Source organism: Triticum dicoccoides, chromosome 5B (assembly GCF_002162155.2).
Source record: "Triticum dicoccoides isolate Atlit2015 ecotype Zavitan chromosome 5B, WEW_v2.0, whole genome shotgun sequence".
Taxonomy (NCBI): domain Eukaryota; kingdom Viridiplantae; phylum Streptophyta; class Magnoliopsida; order Poales; family Poaceae; genus Triticum; species Triticum dicoccoides.
Genome location: NC_041389.1, coordinates 9,978,397 through 10,002,485, shown reverse-complemented (window position 1 = coordinate 10,002,485; position 24,089 = coordinate 9,978,397). Strand labels below are relative to the sequence as shown.

The 24,089-nt window shown below is 43.4% G+C and overlaps 1 long non-coding RNA gene across 2 annotated transcripts; it reads right to left on the bottom strand.

Moving 5' to 3' along the window:
* Positions 1–5,879: 5,879 nt before the first annotated feature.
* On the bottom strand, positions 5,880–9,107 carry LOC119305010. 2 transcript variants are annotated; one of them, XR_005148512.1, is made up of 4 exons: positions 8,825–9,107; positions 8,520–8,716; positions 6,406–6,527; positions 5,880–6,281 (listed from the first exon to the last, which is right to left on the bottom strand). It is a non-coding gene; the product is annotated as an uncharacterized LOC119305010 (long non-coding RNA). The 2 variants fall into 2 exon arrangements; XR_005148513.1 differs by lacking the exons at positions 8,520–8,716; positions 8,825–9,107 and adding an exon at positions 6,682–8,506.
* Between the last annotated feature and the right edge of the window lie 14,982 nt (positions 9,108–24,089).

Below are 24,089 nucleotides of genomic sequence, written 5' to 3'. Positions count from 1 at the left end.
TTTTATTTATATTTATTCTTGTATCTTATTTTTCAGTGTTCCTTTTCCTGCTTAAATTTCATGGGCACTTTTTGAATTCATGAATACTTTTTCAAATTTGATGATATTTTTTCATATTCATAAATGTTTTACCAATTCACAAATGAATGCAACTAAAAATCCAAAAAAAGTTACTAATGGCGCACCGCGCCATTGCTATCCAAAAAAAGTTACTAATGGCGCACCGCTAGGAGGTGCGCCATTGCTATCCAAAAAAAAAGTTACTAATGGCGCACCGCTAGGAGGTGCACCATTGCTAACCCCCCCCCTCCCCCCCACTAAAATCCCGAATCCCCGATCCCCATCTCACATCTCTCTCAGCCACGACCCATTGCACGCCGCTACCCCGACCCACTGCGCCGCCGGAGCACTAGGAGGAGGAGGCCCGCGTCCACCAGGAGAGGAGGCCCGAGCACCTCGCGACCTCCCCGCCGTATATCCCCGCCTCCCCCAAGCTCGCCGTCTCCGCCCTTTGTCGTCTCCGCTCCGGCCACCACCTCATCGTGGTCAGGTAATCTTCATTGCCCTTCTCCCTCTGCCTCTCTTCTCCTCTCTTCCTCCTCTCCTCCCTCCCGGTCATGCCCTCTTCTTCTCTCTTTTGCTAGGTTTAGGTCATGAGAGGTGCCCCACCCCCACCCTCCTGGCTAGGTTTGGTGAAGAACTAGGGGTCGTTTGCATGCAATTTGGGATCTATGCAGAGCTAGCGAGAAATGATTTGTGCCATATGCAAACTGCACTAAAAATTGCATGAAAGATGGATATCACTATGTCATATTTCATTTATGTAGATGGATGTTAGTTCCCATGTTCTTAGAAGGTTAGAAATATTATATTTATGCATGGATATACTTACATGTGTCTGAAGTATAATCAATCAGTCTAAAACCTGTGTAAACTCTTCGTTGATATATAACTTAGTCTAACAGTTGGTAAAAGTAGCAACCCTTGCCTTGATTTTTTGTGTTTCACCTAACAGTGACAGTATACATCAATTTTGCTTAACTATGTAAGTTGATTGTCATTGTTGAGCCATCATGGTATAGCTTTTGTCCGTCACATATTTGGAGAGCTAATACGAAAATGATCTGTTTCAAAATGCTCATTATACATGTCTTAAACAGGAGCATCAGTGTATCATTATTTTGATACTTATTCAACCTCATACACACACAAAAGGTGTGATTGACTTCAGTTAATTGCTTATTGTTAACATAGGCCCTAAACATACTTTTGGACTTGCGTTTTACCGCTTCTCTTATAAGGGTACATTTTATTGATTCAATTGAAATGTCCATATATTTTTGAGGTTCTGAAAGTTTGCATCTGTCCAGTGCTGTTCCAGATTTCTAATAAATGTGGTCAGGCAGCATAGAGGTGATGGCTTATTCTCACTGGCTCCACTATTATCAATGTTTTCACATGGCAAACACCAAAAATCGAAATACAATCAGAATACATTGCCAAATACAGTGCAGGTCACCTATCCCAAGTAATAAGTTGTGCGGCTGTGATTCAGGAGCACATGAGCTCCATCACCATTTTGCATTTCTGGGTCAGAACTTCAACAATCAATTAACCTATTTTTTTAGTTGTGTTAGAAACATGCACTTCACGGACCAATTAGCATATAAATTAATTGATCTTTCCACTACTAAACCAGTGCTAGAAATCAATTAGAAATTTCTTGGCTCCTCTTCTTTCTGCCTCTTACCTAGACACAAACTTGGCAAGTTTTAGCAACAAGAATACAAATGATTCACTGCAGCTGCACATGATCTCTGCTAGTTATAGAAATTCATTGCTTGTCCTATGTTTTCTGTCAGGGTATTGTTCAGGAAGCTTGCTTGAGTTTGTGTCCTTTAATGTGTAAATCTGCAGTTCTAGCCACTGTTTGTAGTTCTAGCCACTCCTTGCTGCTAGTTCCTCAAGGAGTTCTGCTCAAAATTAGCTCAACAAGTTGCATCTGGCTTTTACAAAGTTGTTTTGGCTTAAGAGGATAAGTTGTTGTATATACTGTCATAAAATTTGCTTCATATGCTTGTATCTGGGTGCTAAAAATCACTTTTGTTAGAGCTTTATTATTTCAGCAAAACTGATAGATTTAGTTCATTGATATGCTTCCTCTGATCTTCTTTCGCAAGAGGCCGAGAGGTGCTAGCAGATAGATTTAGTTCATTGGTACAGATAAATTTTGTTAATATTCTTCAGGAAGCTTGCTTGAGCTGTTTATATACTTGCTTGCTTGCTAGCAAAAATAGTACCTTTGTTTACGGTGTTAACTAATTCATGCCACCAAATGGTAGAGACAAAGACCAGGTCTCTTCTAGTTTCCCATGAATTAATCTGGTCTCTTCTAGTTTCCCTTGAATTAATAAACCATGCATGGTATCAAGTGAGCCATGCACAGCCATGAAAACAACTTGCTTGCTACTGTTTTAAATAGTTAGTCAAATGAATTGCTTGCTTGCTACTGTTTTTAGCTACTATTTTTATTCAAAAATTATTGGAGTTTATATCATATATATTGCTGGCATGTATTTCATATGTTCTGTAGCATTAAGGCTACATAGCATGCCATTTCTGTGCCTTGTATTAATTGTTTTCCCTACATGTTTGCGGGTTTAAGTGAAAAAAGAGGAAGAAAAGGAGAATCAGGGTAGGGTTTCATGGCTAGAAGATATATTGCTGGGTTTTGTCTAGATGATATTGGGAGGTTTTTTCTCCGACCATCATGTCGTGATGATATTATGGGGTGTTGTGGGGTTGCAGCGGGGCGGGGGTGGGATAATGATTTTGCAGGTACCCCGAGAGGCCCTTGAGTTTGCCGGAATGTCGATTAACTTCCGTTCCAGCAAATTCGGGTACTCCATGTGTCCTATTTTCAGCAAAGGTCATAGTGAAATTTTCCGTGAATTTTAGCATGACTTTGCTAAAAATAGGACATATGCGGTACTTGCGACTAATGCATGGGCCAGGGTATCTTAGTACTTAATTAAGTAGGATCAACTATTTTTTTGTCCATCACTCGATAAACTACATGTATGTGTATTTAGCATGACATTTTTTAGGCAACACAATGGGTGATATTCCAACTGTATTTTTTCAAAGAAGATGCAAATAAATGAAATTGTCTCACCGTGCCAAGGGAAATCAGGCTCAATGTAGGACAGATGCAGTTGATTTGCTATTCTTATGGAATAAATAATAGATGTTTAACTGAAACCATTTACTGTAGGACTTGCAAGCAGTAGACCTTCTCTCTTCTTCTCATTTCTCTCATCTCAAGCAGTTAAAAACTTTATTTAATTAAAACTACTCCACACAAAATTAAATGAAACTTTTCAAACAAAAATGATCATATATATATGGAGTAAAGTTTCAGTATAGTTTGAAGCACAGTAAAGTTTCAGTAATGTTATGGAGTACTGAATTTTGCAATTTTGGTTCTCTGTAATTTTGCAATATTGCTTGCAGTCAGTATTGCTTTAATCTGTGAAAATTGGAGTACCAGTATTGCTTGCTCTCTAGTGCATTTTTGCTAGGGACCTGATACTCCATAGTGGTGCATTTTTACTGCAACCTAAACTGGAGTAAACTAGAGTAGGACCTGATACGTTTAAGCCATTTGCTAGCACCTCTTGACTAAGACAATTCCTAACAATTTCTGTAGATTTCCAAAATTCAGTTTTGTATCACACACCGAAGCCCCAAGAAAGAAAACTGCAATCTGAAACAGATGATCAATTTTCAGCCCTTGGATTAGTTTAGTATTTTTTCACATACTCAGACACCCTTGCTTTCCATGTGTGTGAGAGAGATAGTGAGAGGAGACAAGAAGAAGGGGGTTAGGAAGGGACTTGGACCTTAGCAACAACACACTAACAGGTTCCATCCCAAAACACCTAGGCAATATCACAAACATCTCTCAATTGTTCCTTGATAATAACCAACTTTTTGGCGACATTCCTCGAGAATTAGGTTATTTGGTCAACTTAGATATCTTGTTGCTTGACAATAACCAACTTTTTGACCAAACTTTTTTCCTATTTAGAGCGAACATGGACCACAATGATGAGGTCGGCGGTTCGAGCATGGCATTCTAGGAGCTGTCCCAGGAGATGGAGGAAGAACCTCACCGCTATGAGGACGCCGCGGAAGACACTGATCTCGACTACACAACCCCTAGTGGCGTCGGGGATGACACCACTTATGGTGCCGCCGAGGATGCCAACACTGATGATGGCAGTGCACGCACAGATGGCAGCCAACCGAAGAGGCAATGGAAGGACCGGCGCCCGAACGTGCTCGGCACCGTCAAGGAGGAATTTACTGAAGTGTCCTCCAGTGGTTATCCAACAGCGCCTAAAGAATTAGTCAGTGGGTACCCGGGACAACTCGGGTGCATTCTCCGGAGCACCGTCTCGATCAACACCGAGAACCTAAGGCATCGTGACCGAGGGAATTTGCGCAACCTCCTCTTCACGAAGCTGCATGAACGATACAAGTTCCCCGATGACTTTGCAAACACACGCCTCTCAGGGAGTAAAGTGAACAATGCTGCCCTCACGAAGATGAGCACGGCCCTGTCTACTTGGAGAGGCGCGGTGAGGCATAGGATTCTACATGGTGATTGTTATGAAAAGATCAAGGAGAAAAATCCTTCGATCAGCGAAGCTGACTACCGGAAGTTCAAGATCAAGTGCAAGAGCAACGCATCCGCGGAATCAAGTCAGTGGGGGAAACAAATGCGGGACTTGAACTTAGGGGTCCACAAACTCGGTCCCGACGGTTACAGAGTGGCGGAACCTATATGGGACAAGGAGGACGCGGGGCGTGCCAAGCAAGGCCTACCGCCCCTCTTCGATAAATACCATGACAAGCACACCAGGAACTATGTCAGGGCCCGGTACAAGATGGACCCGGTCACAAAGGAGCTTACCACGGATCCGAAGACCAAGGCGCTTGAGCTTGTTCTGGTGAGGAATACACCCCCGCGTAATTAGCTCCATATGGTTCCATTCTAATTAATGAAGCCAAATTTCTAAATGGTTCACGTTCCTTCCGTAGGAAACTGAAAGAAGTAGCGCGGGGTCCCCGAATACCCCTTGGGACACCACTTTAAATAGGGAGTTGAACATATCGAAAAACAAGGATAAGTTCAGTAAGCCATCGTTAGCTGCTCGTGTGGCCGGCAAAGGCTTGTCCACGAAATGGTCTGAATACTATACGGTTGGGCGAAAGGAGAGAAAGACCAGCTCGGAAAGCCAGGAGCACGAGGTTCAAGAACTCAAGGCACAAGTGGTGCAGATTCCGAAGATGGTCCAAGAGCAAGTGCGAGACCAACTGGGAGCGACGATCACCACCATTATGCCTACATTGGTTCAGGGGCTGCAGGCATGGATTGCGGGCGGCCAATAGGGGCCGCCCCCGATTCCCAGCTTCACGGGCAGCAACTCGCATAACGCGTCAGCGCCACTGGTGTCTCCGGCGGAGGCGGCATTGCACTACTAGCGAAAAGGCTACTTGCAGCGCGGGTAAATTGGCTACTAGTAGCGCGGGTACACGCGCTACTAATATCGCGCTACAGCTAAAAGTTATTAGTAGCATGGGTGCAACCCGCGCTACTACTAAAAAGTTAGTAGTAGCACGGATGCCACCCATGCTACTACTATCTGAAACCGGCGCTATTAATAACAGAATAGTAGTAGCGCATCTGTTATACCACACGCTACTAGTATCTTAAATACTAGTAGCACACATTTTCCCCCATGCTACTACTAACAAATTAAGAATTAAAAAAATAAAAATTAGATGCAGCATTCATGGATGAAGATGAGAGACACATCCAGTGCAAAATAAATTAAGGTCAGAGGACCATCTTAACACTTGCACCATTCATAGATGCAACATTGAACATCTCAACTGCAAGAGATCACGTGATTCCATTTAACAATAAACGCACACAACCAAAGGTGGGTACCTTTCCTAGTGTTCTACCAGCAGCCTAAACATACCACTTCAGATGTATCTACCAAGGCTCGGAGTTCAGATGCTGGTGGACCCCAATCCTCCCTCCCCCCAAACGATGGTATCGAGGTCCTCCACCTCGGAGACCTCTGGCGTCACGATCACCTGGACGATCATCTGTGCGACGCGGTTGCCGGGCTTCACGGCGAAGTCCACCTCCGAGTGGTTGAAGAGCACGACGCCCACCAGGCAGCGGTAGTCCGCATCGATCACCCCTGTGGCCATGTCGGGAAAGTAAAAACTTGTTAGTGCTCGTCAGCGTCCAAATCCAGTAGGGTATTTTCTTACTTTTTAGCACATGCACACGAATCAATAGTATAGCCAGAGGCTGGTCCTTACTTGTTGCACGAGACGTGAAGAAGGGCGAGTCCCCTCCTTGTTGCACGAACGAATCAATGGGAGACACTGCCGCGAGCCGTGAAGAAGGCTGGGTCCCCTCCTTGTGTAAATAGCTCAGGTGCCTAAAGTTGTAAGGAATCTTAATACAATGAACTTATAGTAATGCATAATAACAAGAAAAAGAAAAAATAACCATGAATCCTAAATAAAAAGATCATTCTATGAGTCAGGTTGACAGTTTCGAGACGACATAAGCATCCTAGATGAAAGAATTACCAGGATTTGTTTATTCTTCAGTGCTGATCTCCACGGGCAACTAGCAGTGTATGCTGATGCACAATGTACACATCGAACCCCCAAAAACCAAAAACATTTCTGAGTGAGCAACAAACCAACTGACTGCTCGACCCTAAAAACAAACATTTTTTGTGACTTTCCCTCTCCATTAGTACAAAAGGCAGAGAAACAAACATTTTTTTGTGATTTCCATTTTCTTTTACTACAAAAGGCAGTAAAATAAACTCAGACTATATATTTCAGTTACAAAAAATATTTCAGCTTAGGAATGGAGTATATAAATCAGACTAGATAGATAACACTACTGAAGCTTACAAGCAAATACATGGGGCATACAAAGATGAAGAACATGCAGTCCTTCAAGTAAATATGAAGACAAAATGAATGTTTTACTTGTTATTCTGTTTGACCCCAGTATTTGTCATGCATACAAATACATGTGTGTTCGACAAAATCTGAAGCTATGCATTATAATTGCTATCAAAAAGACATTGTAAACCTATCTTGGTTGTAAATTACTGTGATGTAAGATGCCACCAAAAAATGTATCTCCATCTTGAAATTTAGATTTCATTGACACTATACATAGGTCAGACAAAACACTGTAATTCAAGCAAAAAACAGTAGCTTTGCTTAAGAACATGATACTGAGTACTTACAATTTATCTTAAAATTTCAGAATCAAGAAGCTGAAGGAAACAAAGGCGAAGTAAGAATGCGAGGATGAGTCATACATGCAAGATGAAGAGCATGCATCCCTTCATGTAAGCCAAAAATAGCTCTTGTGAAAAAGGAAACAAAGATCAGGTTGTCGTATCTAAATGGTTTGTAAAATATTGTATTTACAGAATGGGACGTACACATTTACTGAACTTCTTTAGAATGGGGCACAAAACTGATAAGAATACAAAAATATTCAGGTAAACTAGAAGTGACACATTACTGAAAATTACAGTCCAAAACCACATTAAATTCAGGCAACCAAAAAGAGAAGGAATACACATTACTGGGCAAAAATGCACATTAAATTACAGTGCATATTTTCAGTCTAAATATTTTCAGTTTAGTAACAATGATTTGTACTGTAGTTTCAGTCTTTTATTAGTCTATCTTACAATGCAATTTTACATTGCAAACACTACCATTACAAAGGGAATTCACTAGAAGTACATAGGGATTTACAGTGTAAGTATGAATATTAGATTGACTAAACTTATTCTTTGCACAAGTGAGAAATCTGAAAACCTTCTTGTACTTCTGCTGCTGCTACTAGTACAACCTAAGCACTAACAACAATTGAGCAAGAAATATAGTGCAGGACGAAACTCTGTGTTGCCGGCCGGCAAGGCTGAGCAGCAAGTGGCGGATGCGAGGGCCGGACGGGGAGAGCAGAGTCACTTAGAGTGAGTGTAGTTGTGTCTTGCTTGACTTGACCGATGAATCACATGTCACTACATACGTACTAGTTTTGCTTGACTTGACCGACCAACGTCTTAAACTATGATTAGCATCCAATGACCCGGCAAAAAGGAGATTAGCCTCTAATGATGATCATACGTATACTAGTACTTGAAGCAGGCAAAAGTATATGGGAAAGAAACACATTGTATGCCCTGCTCTGCTCTGCCCTCCCCTCTTGCTGGACCAGATGCATTCATTCATCGACTGGGATCGTTCAATGTGGGTTAATGAGCACTAAACAAACAATGAGGATTGTAGGTGGGCAGAGGCTGTAGGCAGCCATGGGGGTGTCGTGAACAGAAAAACGATATGGGCATAAACACAAGCAGCTCGCGGGCACGCGGACAGGAGCTCACCTTGTGGATGAGATAAGATGGTACTGCGCTTGCTTCCAGTAACAGCAGGTGGAGGAAGGATATGACGACGGTGCACGCAGCTTCACTTCGTCCTTGCCCGCCGCTCTATTCAGTGCCTCCTCGCCGTCCGCTACCCATCCATGGCTTCAGGCCCACACCTAGCAGCTTCTCCATGGCCCGCCCCTTCCTTCAACTGCCTGCACACAACCACGCGAACACACGCACGCATCAGACCCAGGGAAGAAGAAGAAGAACCAGAGGAAGAAGAAGATGCTACTTTTGTAGGGGATCACGTGCTGCTGCACCTCTGCCGGATTCGGGATAGGGTTTCAAGCAGCGTTAGAGATTGGACGGCGCGGCTAGGGATGGAAGGAGTCGTCCCCCTCTGCTGGTTCCTCGTAGTGGAGAAGGAGGGAGATCCTGCCGGCGGCGGACCTCTGGTGGTCGCCGCAGCCCGACCACGGTGGCGCACAAAAGGAGGCTCCTCCAAAGTGGCCGGCGAGAAGACGAGCTGGGGGAGGTGGAAGGAGACGCGGGTTGCCGGCGTCCTTGTCGCCGTCGTTTGGGGGCAGAGGAGGCATCTGCGGTGTGGGCAAGATTGGTTGGGGGAGGGGCGATGGAGGGGGAGGGGCGATGGAGGAGGAGATAGGGTTGCGGTGCGGTGCCACTAGTTGTAGCGCGGGCCACGGGTGCTTCGCTGCTGCTAAAGTGGGGTACATTAGCTGATTCGGTCAATTTATAGTAGTAGCGTGGGAATTGCAGCACGCGCTACTACTAGAAAATAGTAGTAGCACGGCTTTTATACCCCTCGCTGCTACTATAAGCTGTCATGGGGGATATTTAGTAGTAGTGTGGAAACAGTAGACCCGCGCTATTACTATTTTTTAGCAGTAGCGCACTGCTTTTACCCGCGCTACTACTAAATAGTAGTAGCGCGGCTTCCATTCCCACGCTGCTGCTATTGCTCTGTCTATAAGCTTTTTCCTAGTAGTGTTGGTGTCTCTTGCACCGGTGCCGGCATTGGAGCTTAATGCACCCGGGTGTGGGAAGAATACGCTGGCCGGAACCTCGGCAGCAAGCGGCCCCTCCGTCACTTGCACGCCCGTCATTGGCGGTGCCTCGACATTAGCCGAGCTCGACGCCATCACGGTAACTAAGCCTCGGCCGATAACTTCATCTCCTTGTCTTTGACTGGGCATCCCTGACGCCCTACATGTTTTCGCAGGGCGCCGTCGATGTTCCATGCACTCTCCTGCACTTCGTGGATGGCGAGCTGATCGATGTCGCCAAGGCAGAATCGTTCAACCGGGCAGTAGCGTGTTCCACGGTACTCCGATGCCACCCACCATGTATAGGGTTCAACTGGTTCGGGGGCTGCGGGGCTGCGACGACTTGTTACCTCCGTATCGACCCCCTGGGGCCGACGAAGATGATGTGATGACCCTCAGCGCCTGCATAAGCTGGAACATGCTTTGGCCGAAGAGCCAGATTCATTTGGGGGCGGGGGACACCACCCCACAGACAACACCGCCAGTCGTGCCGGCGCCAAGCCATGGCAAGACCGCCGCAACGCTACCGCTGTCAGCTGATCCGGACATGCATATGGCACAGGATCCGGACGACGATGATGGTACATTTACCAACGTCAATAAGTACTTCAACGAACATGGGTACGGTGACGAATTCTTGGGGCCTCCTTCTCAAGAACCCAACCCTGCAAAAGACGATCGCGATCTAGCTGGTACCACGGAGAAACCCAATTGCAATAGGCGTCGTATGGCGTTCAGTTCTCAGGATACGCCTCCAGCTTCCGCCTTCACCGAGCCTCAGATAGCCGAGGTGCGAAATATTATCAGCCCCAACACACTCAAGAAGGTGGTCTTTGAGCAGAACTCGATCCCATTACAGCAGCAAAAGAAGAAGGAACGGAAAAGAAAGACTAACAAGGGTGTGAGCCAGTCGGCACCGAGTATGATCCGTGCTCAGGACGGGCCACCTTCACCTAAGGATATCTCAAGGAGGGTGCATGTGGTGGGTAGGCCGATGCTACCGACTAATCTGCTCAATGCTGCAACCGGTGCTATGCGGAGTCTGCATGACAGTGTTCTTTCTTTGGAGAAGCGGCGTCTCTCCGAGAATGATGTGGCATACCTGGTTTTCGTGGCCAAGGTGCCAGAGGGCAAGGGCTTTGTCGATAGCACCATCAGGGGTATGATCGTCATGCGGTTTGATGGCATCTTCGCTATGTTTAACCTTCATCCGCTACACTACACCTTCATTCGACTATTTTCGCTTGGTATGGAGATGCGGATCATTAGAGACAAGACCCCGAACATCGTGATAGTCGACCCCTTCTACATGTGTGCCAAGATCTTGGGCAGCGCTGGGGACCGGCAAGTTGCGAGTTCATACCTCGAAGGCGTCATTCTGGCGAACGCGGATAAGGATAACTTCCTCGTGCCTTACTTTCCCGAGTAAGTCATCCCCTCACCGCCCCGTAACATATAATTTCTTAGAATTCGATCGTTCTTTTTTTTTCTAAAATTTTGTATGTTGTGCAGTGACACACATTGCACACTCATCCTCTTAAGCCCGAAATATTCCATGGCCACGTATTTTGGCTCGGACCGTCAATCGAAGAAAGACTACACAAATATCAAGAAAGTTCTTGATGATGCTCTCCCCGACTACACCAAATCTGGAGGCACCTTCAAGAGGCAAATTTGTAGGTACGGCAAGCACGTGTTCACCCACATAACGACGTTCCCCTGTGTTCAGAAGCTTCCTGGCGGTCAGAACGATGCCTACTACGCCCTCCATCACATGCGGGCGATTGTACTGGACCGTAATCACCTTCTGCTACCAATTAATCTCAAAGATTGGGCCGCACGCTTGTCGGCAATCCAGGACGCGGACATTAGACAAGAATTCTTTCGCATCCAGTCGGAGTTTGCGGAAATCATCCATCAAGATGTCCTTCGTACCTCGGGGCATTTCTACCTCAGATATCAATCGTCCAACAGTGAAATAGATACAATGCTACAAATGCAGGCCGACAACGACCGCACATTCATGACCATCGCGATAGACGGCGGCTTCATCCACGCTCCGGTATGAGTCGAGTCGAAAGTAGTGATGCTATGTAGTTCTGGAATATCGATTAGCTCATGTTGTAATTAAGCTTTAATGAACTTGTATGTCTCTTTAGTTTGGACAGTCGTTCAACTTATATGTTGAGCAGGGTCCTCTCTGGCATGTTGAGCATCCTTTTGTTGCATACTTATATATTGCTTATTAATGTGTTGTTTTTCTCTTCCGATCCTTTTGTTGCATACTTATATATTGCTTATGTATTGTCTGTGGTGTACCCTAGAGATGTCGTCGTATGTCGTGTACAAGGGTAAGGTTCCCGGAGTCTACGACGACTGGGAGCAGTGTCGGAGACAGGTTCATCGTTTCAGCGGTAACAGTTACAAAGGGTACACCACTAGGGCGGAGGCGGAAGCTAGATATGCGCGCTATCTAGCGGGAGAGAGGATGGAGCGAAGGAGGAACCGGATGAAAACCAGTTTCATCGCGATGATGCTCATCGTGACCGCAGCTCTCTTCTATGTGATGGTAGTTTAGATGATCGATATCGACTTTTTAATGTGACGACAAACTCGCTACTCGCGGTCTCGAGACTTGTAATGTTCTAACTTTGTTCGGTATTTTGAATTCAGAGACTAATATGATGAATTATATTCGAAGACTAATCTTCTATTGTATTCGATAAATCTGCTGTATATATGTCGTGTTGTTTATATTCTGTGCAGTAATGTATTATGTAACCTGCGCAAATATCAGAAAAGAAAAAAATCCTAATATTTATAGTAGTGGTGCATCATATTGCACTTTAGTGGCGCACTGAGATAAACACACCGGTGGCGCATTATCTAAAAGTGCGCCATTAGTAACCCAGAGCACACGATAAATATGGCCCCCTGGGAGGCATAGTAATGGCGCACTAGTGGACATAGTAATGGCGCACTATGTGGTGCGCCACTATTATCTAGGATACTAGTGGCGCACCAGAGATGCGCCATTACTATTTGTTATTAGTGACGTGTTAATAGTGGCGCACCTGTAGTGCGCCATTAATGGCAAAAACAGATGCGCCACTAACAGCTTTTTTTCTAGTAATGTCACCGCCCTCCTCTAGCTCATCCTCCACCTCACCGCCATGTTCCCATGCGCCACTCGGGAGTCCTCTGCGCCCTCTAGCAGGGGCGGCAGTGTTGCCCTTGCCACACGCCTGGCTTCTCTGTCGGGTGAAAGGTTACATCACATGACCTTGCCGTTCATGGCTTCTCATGGTGATTTCTATTCATTCAATATTCAGCCATATCTGATTTGGTGTTTTCCTGATAGGCTATGTGAAGAAACAATTGATCTGCGCTGAATTTCTGTGCTGGGGGAAGGGATATTGACAATTTCTGGTCATATTTGTAGAACAACATCAGGGGTAACTAATGTGAAAAGGGGGTATGAATGGTTGTAGGGTCGACCGGGGGCAGCAGCACATCGGCGGACATCAACACATGTGTAGCGCACAACGGCTGCGGCTGCATGGCCATGGTGGACGAGCAACAACGAGAAGCAGGTGCATGTGGGAGTAAAAATAAGTATCACTTGTCATTCACTACAAGGAGAATACTGCTAGTGACGAGTATATGCATATATGTTGCAATTGGTTGCTCAGTTTCTTATCGAGAAGTTCATCCATATATAGGAATTCTACCTCGTATATACTGTCGCTGGTTTCAAGTCATGAGCAGTTAGAAATTACCAGGTACGGATGCATACATGTGTGCTCTTTGTATAGATTTACCTGCATTATTAATTCCTAGACAAATGGAAGTCATATACTTCCTCTGGTTTTCAAAAAGTATCTTGCTGTATAGATTTACCTGTATAGATTTACCTTTGGTGGTTTTCAATGCAGAGTAAAAATTAAGTCGATGTTGCTTTCTGCAATTATATTAATGTCAACCATAAGATTTGTAGAGATCAGCACACAACAGATCCTTGAATAAAAGGTAAATTAAGACCTTTGGTGAACTGCAGAAAGCAAGCTTCCGTCGTTTGAGATTGTAAATAACATGGGATAGAGACTTGACGGCCACATAATTATTTTACACTGATCCAGGAACCAACTTTGCTGAGCTTCAACATTTTGGTAAAACATCACATGGAAAATCGGCTACAACCAACCAGAGTGTTAAATCCTGATGTGTTGTATGCTAAACTCAATAAGTGTGAATAAGCAAGAAAGCTTCCGAAGAGATCGGTCCATCGTATCTTACGCAACCGCTACTACAATTGACTCCTTTCCAAGCACTGGTAAGATCTTTCTACAGATCTTAGTGTCAACTTTCTTCTTAAATTTATCGGTATTTTATGTAGTTGTTTTTCCTCTAATAAGGTGCATCATGCACTATACATTCAACACATTTTGTATCAACTGATAACTTTGGATCTTTGCTTCTTTCATGATATCATGCTTACTGTTGGATATGCACATGAATAACTAAAAGTGCCATGACATTACACATTTCCTTCATTTTAGCCATTAAACTACTTATGTATCCGACGACTTAGTATGATTTCTTCTCCTGAGTGTATATTCATCTTAGTTAGGAAGGCCTTTGAGTGGTTTGGTCATCCTAAAATTTGCCTGGATTCTTTTTCCAGTCTGGTTAGCTTTTCGAAACAATAATTATTTTAGCCCTTGATCTGCTCATGCCCAATTTCCTTATATTGCACAGTTTGCCATTCTAGAATAGAAGGTTTTCTGCACTGCTAAGATGTTGAAGCACGACGACATGTCTAACTCATGTTTAATATTGTCAGAACTAAGTCTAGGCTAGAGAAAGGGTTGCTTGCATGACATCCATGTCATAGAGAAAATATTAAATTCCCTCTCTCCATTTCCTTACCATGAATCTAATGCTTTATTGATTTGTTTTTAGCTTCCAAATATTCTGCAACTATATACACAATAGATATTTTCTGTCTGAATTGTAGTTCCACTCCATGAGAAGCTGAGATAAACTGAGAATGGAGAAAAATAATTGTCCGACTCTTCCTGCTCGCAGGTGGTGCCCGCTATGAGTCCCTTGGGTGGCTTTACTGCTGCCGTCAAGCCTTCAAATTCTGAATATAACAAGCAGCCCGAATCCAAGAAGCAGGAAACTAATTCAATTTCGGCAAAGACTCCTATCTTTTTGAGTATCTTTATTCCTAACACCATGTCCACTTGCAGAATGTTTATATGTATCTTTGATTTTTCACCCAAGAAAATAAACATTTGTAAATCTTTGTAGGATATTTGATTTCATTTTCACTATACCATAGACTAAATTGTCTAGGCCCCTACATTCTCTGTGGATAAGTTCTTCAACCAGTTGTTTACCATTGATTTGTGACATTTTCCGTACAGTTATGATTTTTTTTGTGGTCTGCTTGAACTTCACATGGCATCATCAAAAGATAATTGATGCGTTTGTACTTCTGTTTATAAAGAAGGGGTCAGCTTAGAGTATGAATTCCAAATTTTATATACCCGAATGAGTTTGATATTGTTTGATTGAGACGTGTCGCACGTGCACGCTTACTAGTGTGAAAAATATTATGTACTACTTTAATAATCCTGAGAAAACCCCATTCAATTATGTAATGGGGACATGTTGGATCAACGTGAATACTTTAGATTATCGCTTGACTCAAAAAGGAAAATTGTTATGGGATCAAATTCATATGTTGCATTGGTATGCTCGTCAATTATGCTTGAGATATGATTATACTTGTTGCTCTAGGATGAAGGCTCCACACCTTCCCTTTTCATGCAAATTCAATGATGATTAAACCTTGCCTTCTTATGCTAATGGTATATATGATTACTATGATGTGGAACAAATAAAATAATTTTTTGCTTTTATGGGTGCTTATGAAATTGAATCTTTGTTTAAAGAGTGTGAAAATCTTGATGATGCTGTTTACAGACCTGAAAATTTTGCTATACTTAAATATTGCTATGAGAATTATGAATTCAATTCCGATATTGATGAATTTATTGAGAGAGTCTCCGCTGTCCAAGAAGAGACTAGTATTTTACAGGAATCTATGGAAGAAGAAATTGATGAAACTGTGAGCTCATTGGATGAAAAAGATGAGGAGGAGAGCGGAGAACAAAAGAAGGAAGAGCGGATTGATCATCCGTGCCCACCTTCTAATGAGAGTAACTCTTCAACTCATACATTGTTTAATTTCCCTTCGTGCTTACCGAAGGATGATTGCTATGATGATTGTTATGATCCCGTTGATTCTCTTGAAATACCCCTTTTTGATGATGCTTGCTATGCTTGTGGCCAAGATGCCAATATGAATTATGCTTATGAAGATGAACTTGCTATAGTTCCTTATGTTAAACATGAAATTGTTGCTATTGCACCCACACATAATAGTCATATTATCTTTTTGAATTCTCCAAACTACACTATATAGGAGAAGTTTGTGCTTATTAAGGATTATATTGATGGGTTGCCTTTTACCGTTGCACATGATGATTTTGATGAATATAATATGCATGTGCTTGCTGCTCCTACTTGCAATTATTATGAGAGAGGAACTACATCTCCGCCTCTCCATGTTTCCAATATGATAAAATTGCAAGAAACTGTATATACTATGCACTGGCCTTTACTTGGTGTGCATGAATTGTTCTTTTATGACATGCCGATGCATAGGAAGAGAGTTAGACTTCGTTATTGCGTGATATATGTTACTTTGTGCTCACTACCAAATTACAAATCATTGTTAATTAAAATTGTCTTTGATATACCTTCGGATCCGGGTGGATTCATTACTTGAACACTATATGCCTAGCTTAATGGCTTTAAAGAAAGCGCTACCAGGGAGACAACCCGGAAGTTTTAGAGAGTCATTTATTTCTGTTGAGTGCTTTCATAAAGTTTAAAAACAAAAAAAAATAAAGAGGGGAACCCAAAACTTTTCTAAAAGGAAAGTGAAAGTGAGAGAGATAAGCATTGTTAAAGTGGGGGCTAGCCTTGAACTTTGTTAATGCTCACGGAAACCTTGTGAATCATAATTACAGAAACTTTTCAACAAAAATAATTATCCCCTTGTACAATTCCGTTGTATTATAAAAATAATGTGACAAGGTTTGCCTTTAGGATGTTTACAATGCTTGTTGGTTTGTGCGGTGCAGGACAAAAACTTTGGCTGTAATGCGCGATTTTACTTTTTTTACTGGAACGTCAAAGGTTCTGAAACTTTTTGCGATGTCTTTCTATACAAATTGTTTATTTTTCCTAATTTTGGTAGAATTTTTGGGGTAACAGAAATATGGTGAATGTTCAGATTACTACAGACTGTCCTGTTTAAGACAGATTCTGTTTTTGATGCATAGTTTGCTTGTTTTGATGAAACAATCAATTTCTATCAGTGGATTAAGCCATGGAAGAGTTATATTACAGTAGCTACAATGAAAAAACATAATATGAATTGGTTTGCAACAGTACTTAGAGTAGTGATTTGCTTTGTTATACTAACGGATCTTACCGAGTTTTCTGTTGGAGTTTTGTGTGGATGAAGTGTTCGAAGATGGAGGAGGTCTCGATATGAGGAGAAGGAGGAGAGGCAAAAGCTCAAGCTTGGGGATGCCCAAGGCACCCCAAGTAAATATTCAAGGAGACTCAAGCGTCTAAGCTTGGGGATGCCCCGGAAGGCATCCCATCTTTCTTCAACAAGTATCGGTATGTTTTAGGATTCGTTTCATTCATGCGATATGTGCAAATCTTGGAGCGTATTTTGCAATTAGTATTCACTTTTCTTTTATGCACCATGCTGGTATGAGATAGTCCATGGTTGATTTATAGAATGCTCATTGCACTTCACTTAAATCTTTTGAGTATGGCTTTATAGAATGCTTCATGTGCTTCACTTATATCATTTAAAGTTTGGATTGCCGGTTTCTCTTCACATAGAAAACCGCCATTTGTAGAATGCTCTTTTGCTTCACTTATATTTGTCAGAGCGTGGGCATATCTTTTGTAGAAATAATTAAACTCTCTTGCTTCACTTATATCTATTTAGAGAGATGACAGGAATTGGTCATTCACATGGTTAGTCATAAAATCCTACATAAAACTTGAAGATCACTGAATATGATATGTTTGATTCCTTGCAATAGTTTTGCGATATAGAGATGATAATATGTGGGAGGTTCTAGTAAATGGTTGTGTTTAGTAAGAATATTGGTGTAAGTGTTTGTGATTCCCGAAGCATGCACGTATGGTCTCCTAACTATGTAACCAAATTGGCGTGCATTGTATTTTGATTGTTTATCTTTGCGTGAAGGTCGGGGGCGCGCGATGGTTAACTCCTATACCAACATCCCCCCTAGGAGCATGCGTAGTAGTACTTTGCTTCGAGAGCTAATAAACTTTTGCAATAAGTATATGAGCTCTTTATGACTAATGTGAGTCCATGGATTATACGCACTCTTACCTTTCGCAATTTGCTAGCCTCTACGGTACCGTGCATTGCCCTTTCTCACCTCGAGAGTCGGTGCAAACTTCGCCGGTGCATCCAAATCTCATGATATGATACGCTCTGTCACACATAAGCCTCCTTATATCTTCCTCAAAACAGCCACCATACTTACCTATCATGGCATTTCCATAGCCATTCTGAGATATTATTGTCATGCAACTTCCATCATCATCATATACATGACTTGAGCATTCATTGTCATATTGCTTTGCATGATCGTAAGATAGCTAGCATGATGTTTTCATGGCTTGTCCGTTTTTTATGCCATTGCTATGCTAGATCATTGCACATCCTGGTACACTGCCAGAGGCATTCATATAGTCATATTTTTGTTCTAGTATCAAGTTGTAATATTGAGTTGTAAGTAAATAAAGTGTGATGATCATCATTATTAGAGCATTTCCCCAGTGAGGAAAGGATGATGGAGACTATGATTCCCTCACAAGTCGGGATGAGCCTCCGGACTTTATGAAAAATAAAAGAGGCCAGAGAAGCCCACCAAAAAATTAAAAAATAAAATAAATAAAAAAATGAGAGAAAAAGAGATAAGGAGCAATGTTATTATCCTTTTACCACATTTGTGCTTCAAAGTAGAACCATGTTCTTCATATAGAGAGTCTCTTGAGTTATCACTTTCATATACTAGTGGGAATTTTTCATTATAGAACTTGGCGTGTATATTCCGATGATGGGCTTCCGCAAATGCCTGAGGTCTTCATGAGCAAGCAAGTTGGATGCACACCCACTTAGTTTCAGTTTGAGCTTTCATATACTTATAGCTCTAGTGCATCTGTTGCATGGCAATCCCTACTCCTCGCATTGACATCAACTGATGGGCATCTCCATAGCCCGTTGATTAGCCGCGTCGAAGTGAGACTTTCTCCCTTTTTGTCTTCTCCACACAACCTCCACCATCATACTCTATTCCACCTGTAGTGCTATATCCATGGCTTGCGCTCATGTATTGTGTGAGGGTTGAAAAAGGTGAAGCGCGTTAAAAAGTATGAACCATTTGCTTGGCTGACACCGAGATGAGCATTAGGGGTACCTTGTGTTAAGAAAAGGGAGCATAAAAGACTATATGATTTTGTAGGGATAACTTTCTTTAGCATTGATATTTTGAAAGACATGATTGTTTGTTGGGATGCCCGAGTATTAAATTATTTTATGTCAAATGATAGACTATTGCCTTGAATCACTCGTTTCTTAATATTCATGCCATGATTAGATTACATGATCAAGATTATGCTAGGTAGCATTCCACATCAAAAATTATCTTTTTTATCATTTACCTACTCGAGGACGAGCAGGAATTAAGCTTGGCGATGCTGATACGTCTCCGTCGTATCTATAGTTTTTGATTGTTCCATGCCAATATTATTCAACTTTCATATACTTTTGGCAACTTTTTATACTATTTTTGGGACTAACATATTGATCTAGTGCCCAGTGCTAGTTCCTATCTGTTGCACGTTTTATGTTTTGCAGAAAACCCATATCAAACGGAGTCCAAACGGAATAAAAATCGATGGAGATTTTTTTTGAATATTTATGAATTTTGGGAAGAAGAATCAACGTGAGACGATGCCCGAGGGGGCCACGAGGCAGGGGGGCGCCCCAGGGGGTCAGGCGTGCCCTGAGCCCTCATGGACACCCTGTAAGGCGGTTGGTGCTCTTCTTTCGCCGCAAGAAAGCCAATATCCGGATAGAAATCGTGTGCAAAGGACAACCCAATCGGAGTTACATATCTCCAGGAATATAAGAAATGGTGAAAGGGCAGAATCTGAAAACGCGGAAACAGAGAGAGACAGAGAGACAAATCCAATCTCGGAGGGGCTCTCGCCCCTCCCACGCCATGGAGACCATGGACCAGAGGGGAAGCCCTTCTCCCATCTAGGGAGAAGGTCAATGAAGAAGAAGAAGAAGGGGGGCTCTCTCCCCCTCGCTTCCGATGGCGTCGGAACGCCGCCGGGGGCCATCACACTAGTAGAAAAGGGGGCATTGGTCCAGGCCGGGTCAGCCCATTACTCCCGGTTCAATCCAGAACCGGGACCAATGGTGGCATTGGACCCGGTTCATGAGCCCCGGGGGCCGGCCGGGCCACGTGGGCCATTGGTCCCGGTTCGTCTGGACCTTTTGGTCCCGGTTGGTGGGACAAACCGGGACCAATGGGCCTCTCTCCTGGCCCACCACCATTGGTCACGGTTGGTGCCACGAACCGGGACCAAAGGCTGCCCTTTAGTCCCGGTTCAAGCCACCAACCGGGACCAATGAGGTGCCTATATATACCCCCTCGCGTAAGAGCAGAGCACACTGCTTTGTTTTTGCTGGCACCCGCGAGGGGAAGAGGGCTTGGTGGTGCTCTAGCTCACCTCCTATGCACACAAGGTGTTCGATGGAATACCCGAGCCACACTACTTAAGCTTTCTCCTCTCCAAGCTCGACCTCCAAGCTCCATTTTCCTCAATATTTGTCTAGGTTTAGTGTTCTGTCACGCCTCGTACCCGTCTTCACCGCCGTCGATCACCCGCGCCGATCTCATCGCCGGCACCACCATGGTGAGCCTCTTGTTCTTATCTTCTTTCTGAAAGGAAAAATATTCTTACTTGTATGTTTAGATAGATACTTGTATTATTTTCTTACTTTTATTATTGCATCTTATATAGTGCGATGGTTTTGGTATCCGCCCCCGTCGGCCCTCGTCCTGTCTATGATTCGGATGTGGTATATATTATCTTTTCATAACTATTGGTTCATTTATTGTTTATGAAAATTATGCCGACCAACATGACATAGATTTTATTTATCTAGGAGGTTGTTGAACCAGAAATTCCAACCGACCCTATTGTCGAGAGGTTAAATTTAGTTGAAGAAGAAAATAATTTCTTGAAGGAAAAAATAAGAAAAATTGAGGAGGAGAAGATGATATTGGAGTTGCATGTTGCGGATGTCGTCGATGATCACAAGATCAAGATGAATGCAATGCGCTTGAAGACTAGAAAGATTAGAAAATATGCCATTCATACCGAGGCTTGGTATCATTATGCCGTTGGATCAGTTGTTACCTTGGTTGTGATTATGATCGCATTTGTTTTCGCATTGAAATGTTTTACATAGTTTCAATGTATGGTTTAATTAATTTAGATGCTCTGCAGAGCTTTATGTTGTTCTGTAATGATTTTCGCTTGAAGATGAGAACTATATATGTACTTTGGTTTTAATGTGATGATGAACTTCTATTAATTTGGTCACTTAGTTATCTATTCATGATGTTCTGTAATGATTTTTGACACCCTTAATTATATATAATGCACGCAGATGAACCGGCAATGGATGTACGGTAACAGACGCACCTCCGAGTACATTAAGGGCGTGCATGATTTTCTCGAAGTGGCTGAGGCAAACAAGCAGAATGGTTTTATGTGTTGTCCATGCCCTATATGTGGGAATACAAAGTCTTACTCTGACCGGAAAATCCTTCACACCCACCTGCTTTACAAGGATTTCATGCCACACTATAATGTTTGGACGAGGCACGGAGAAATAGGGGTTATGATGGAAGACGGCGAAGAAGAAGAGTACAATGACAACTATGTGCCCCCTGAATATGGTGATGCTATTGAACATCAAGAGGAACCAGACGATGTGCACGATGATGCTGCAACGGGCGAAGCTGCTGAAGATCAAGAGGAACCAAACGATGTGCCCGACGATGATGATCTCCGCCAGGTCATTGTCAATGCAAGGACGCAATGCGAAAGTCAAAAGTAGAAGCTGAAGTTCGATCGCATGTAAGAGGATCACAAAAAAGGGTTGTACCCCAATCGTGAAGATGGAAACACAAAGCTCGGTACCGTACTGGAATTGCTGCAGTGGAAGGCAGAGAATGTTGTGCCAGACAAAGGATTTGAGAAGCTACTGAAAATATTGAAGAAGAAGCTTCCAAAGGATAAAGAATTGCCCGACAGTACATACGCAGCAAAGAAGGTCGTATGCCCTCTAGGATTGGAGGTGCAGAACATACATGCATGCCCTAATGACTGCATCCTCTGTCGCGGTGCGTACAAGGATCTGAACACATGCCCGGTATGCGGTGCATTACGGTATAAGATCAGACGAGATGACCCTGGTGATGTTAACGGCGACCCCCCAGGAAGAGGGTTCCTGCGAAGGTGATGTGGTATGCTCCTATAATACCACGGTTGAAACGTCTGTTCAAAAACGGAGAGCATGCCAAGTTGATGCGATGGCACAGTGAGGACCGTAAGAAAGACGGGAAGTTGAGAGCACCCGCTGATGCGTCGCAATGGAGAAAAATCGAGAGAAAATACTGGGCTGAGTTTGCACGTGACCCAAGGAACGTATGGTTTGCTTTAAGCGCGGATGGCATTAATCCTTTCGGGGAGCAGAGCAGCAATCACAGCACCTGGCCCGTGACTCTATGTATGTATAACCTTCCTCCTTGGATGTGCATGAAGCGGAAGTTCATTATGATGCCAGTTCTCATCCAAGGCCCTAAGCAACCCGGCAACAACATTGATGTGTACCTAAGGCCATTAGTTGAAGAACTTTTATAGCTGTGGAATGGAAACGGTGTATGTATGTGGGATGAGCACAAACAGGAGGAATTTGACCTAAAGGCGTTGCTATTCGTGACCATCAACGATTGGCCCGCTCTCAGTAACCTTTCAGGACAGACAAACAAGGGATGCCACACATGCACGCACTGTTTACTTGACACCGAAAGTATATACCTGGGAAGCTGCAGGAAGAATGTGTACCTGGGCCATCGTCGATTTCTTCCGACCAACCATCAATGTCGAAAGAAAGGAAAGCATTTCAAAGGTGAGGCAGATCACCGGAAGAAGCCCGCCATGCATACCGGTGATCACGTACTTGCTATGGTCAATGATTTACACGTAATCTTTGGAAAGGGTCCCAGCGCACTAGCTGTTCCAAATGACGTTGGGGGACACGCACCCATGTGGAAGAAGAAATCTATATTTTGGGACCTACCCTACTGGAAAGACCTAGAGGTCCGCTCTTCAATTGACGTGATGCACGTGACGAAGAACCTTTGCGTGAACCTGCTAGGCTTCTTGGGCGTGTATGAAAGAAAAAAGATACAGCTGAGGCACGGGAGTACCTGCAACGTTTGCACGAAAAAGACGGCATGCCTCCAAAGCAGTATGAAGGTCCTGCCAGCTATGCTCTTACCAAAGAAGAGAAGGAAATCTTCTTTGAATGCCTGCTTAGTATGAAGGTCCCGACTGGCTTCTCGTCGAATGTAAAGGGAATAATAAACATAGCAAAGAAAAAGTTCCAGAACCTAAAGTCTCATGATTGCCACGTGATTATGACGCAACTGCTTCCGGTTGCATTGAGGGGGCTTCTACCGAAAAACATCCGATTAGCCATTGTGAAGCTATGTGCATTCCTCAATGCAATCTCTCAGAAGGTGATCGATCCAGAAATCATACCAAGGCTAAGGAGTGATGTGGTGCAATGTCTTGTCAGTTTCGAGCTGGTGTTCCCACCATCCTTCTTCAATATCATGACGCACGTCCTAGTTCATCTAGTCGACGAGATTGTCATTCTGGGCCCCGTATTTCTACACAATATGTACCCCTTTCAGAGGTTCATGGGAGTCCTAAAGAAATATGTCAGTAACCGTGCTAGACCAGAAGGAAGCATCTCCATGGGCCATCAAACAGAGGATGTCATCGGGTTTTGTGTTGACTTCATTCCTGGCCTTAAGAAGATAGGTCTCCCTAAATCGCGGTATGAGGAGAGACTGACTGGAAAAGGCACGCTTGGAAGGGACTCAATAATATGCAGGGACGGATATTCTTGGTCTTAAGAACGCTACACGGTTCTACAGAACTCTACCTTGGTGACCCCGTATGTCGATGAACACAAGAACAGTCTGCGCTCCAAACACCCGGAGCAGTGCGA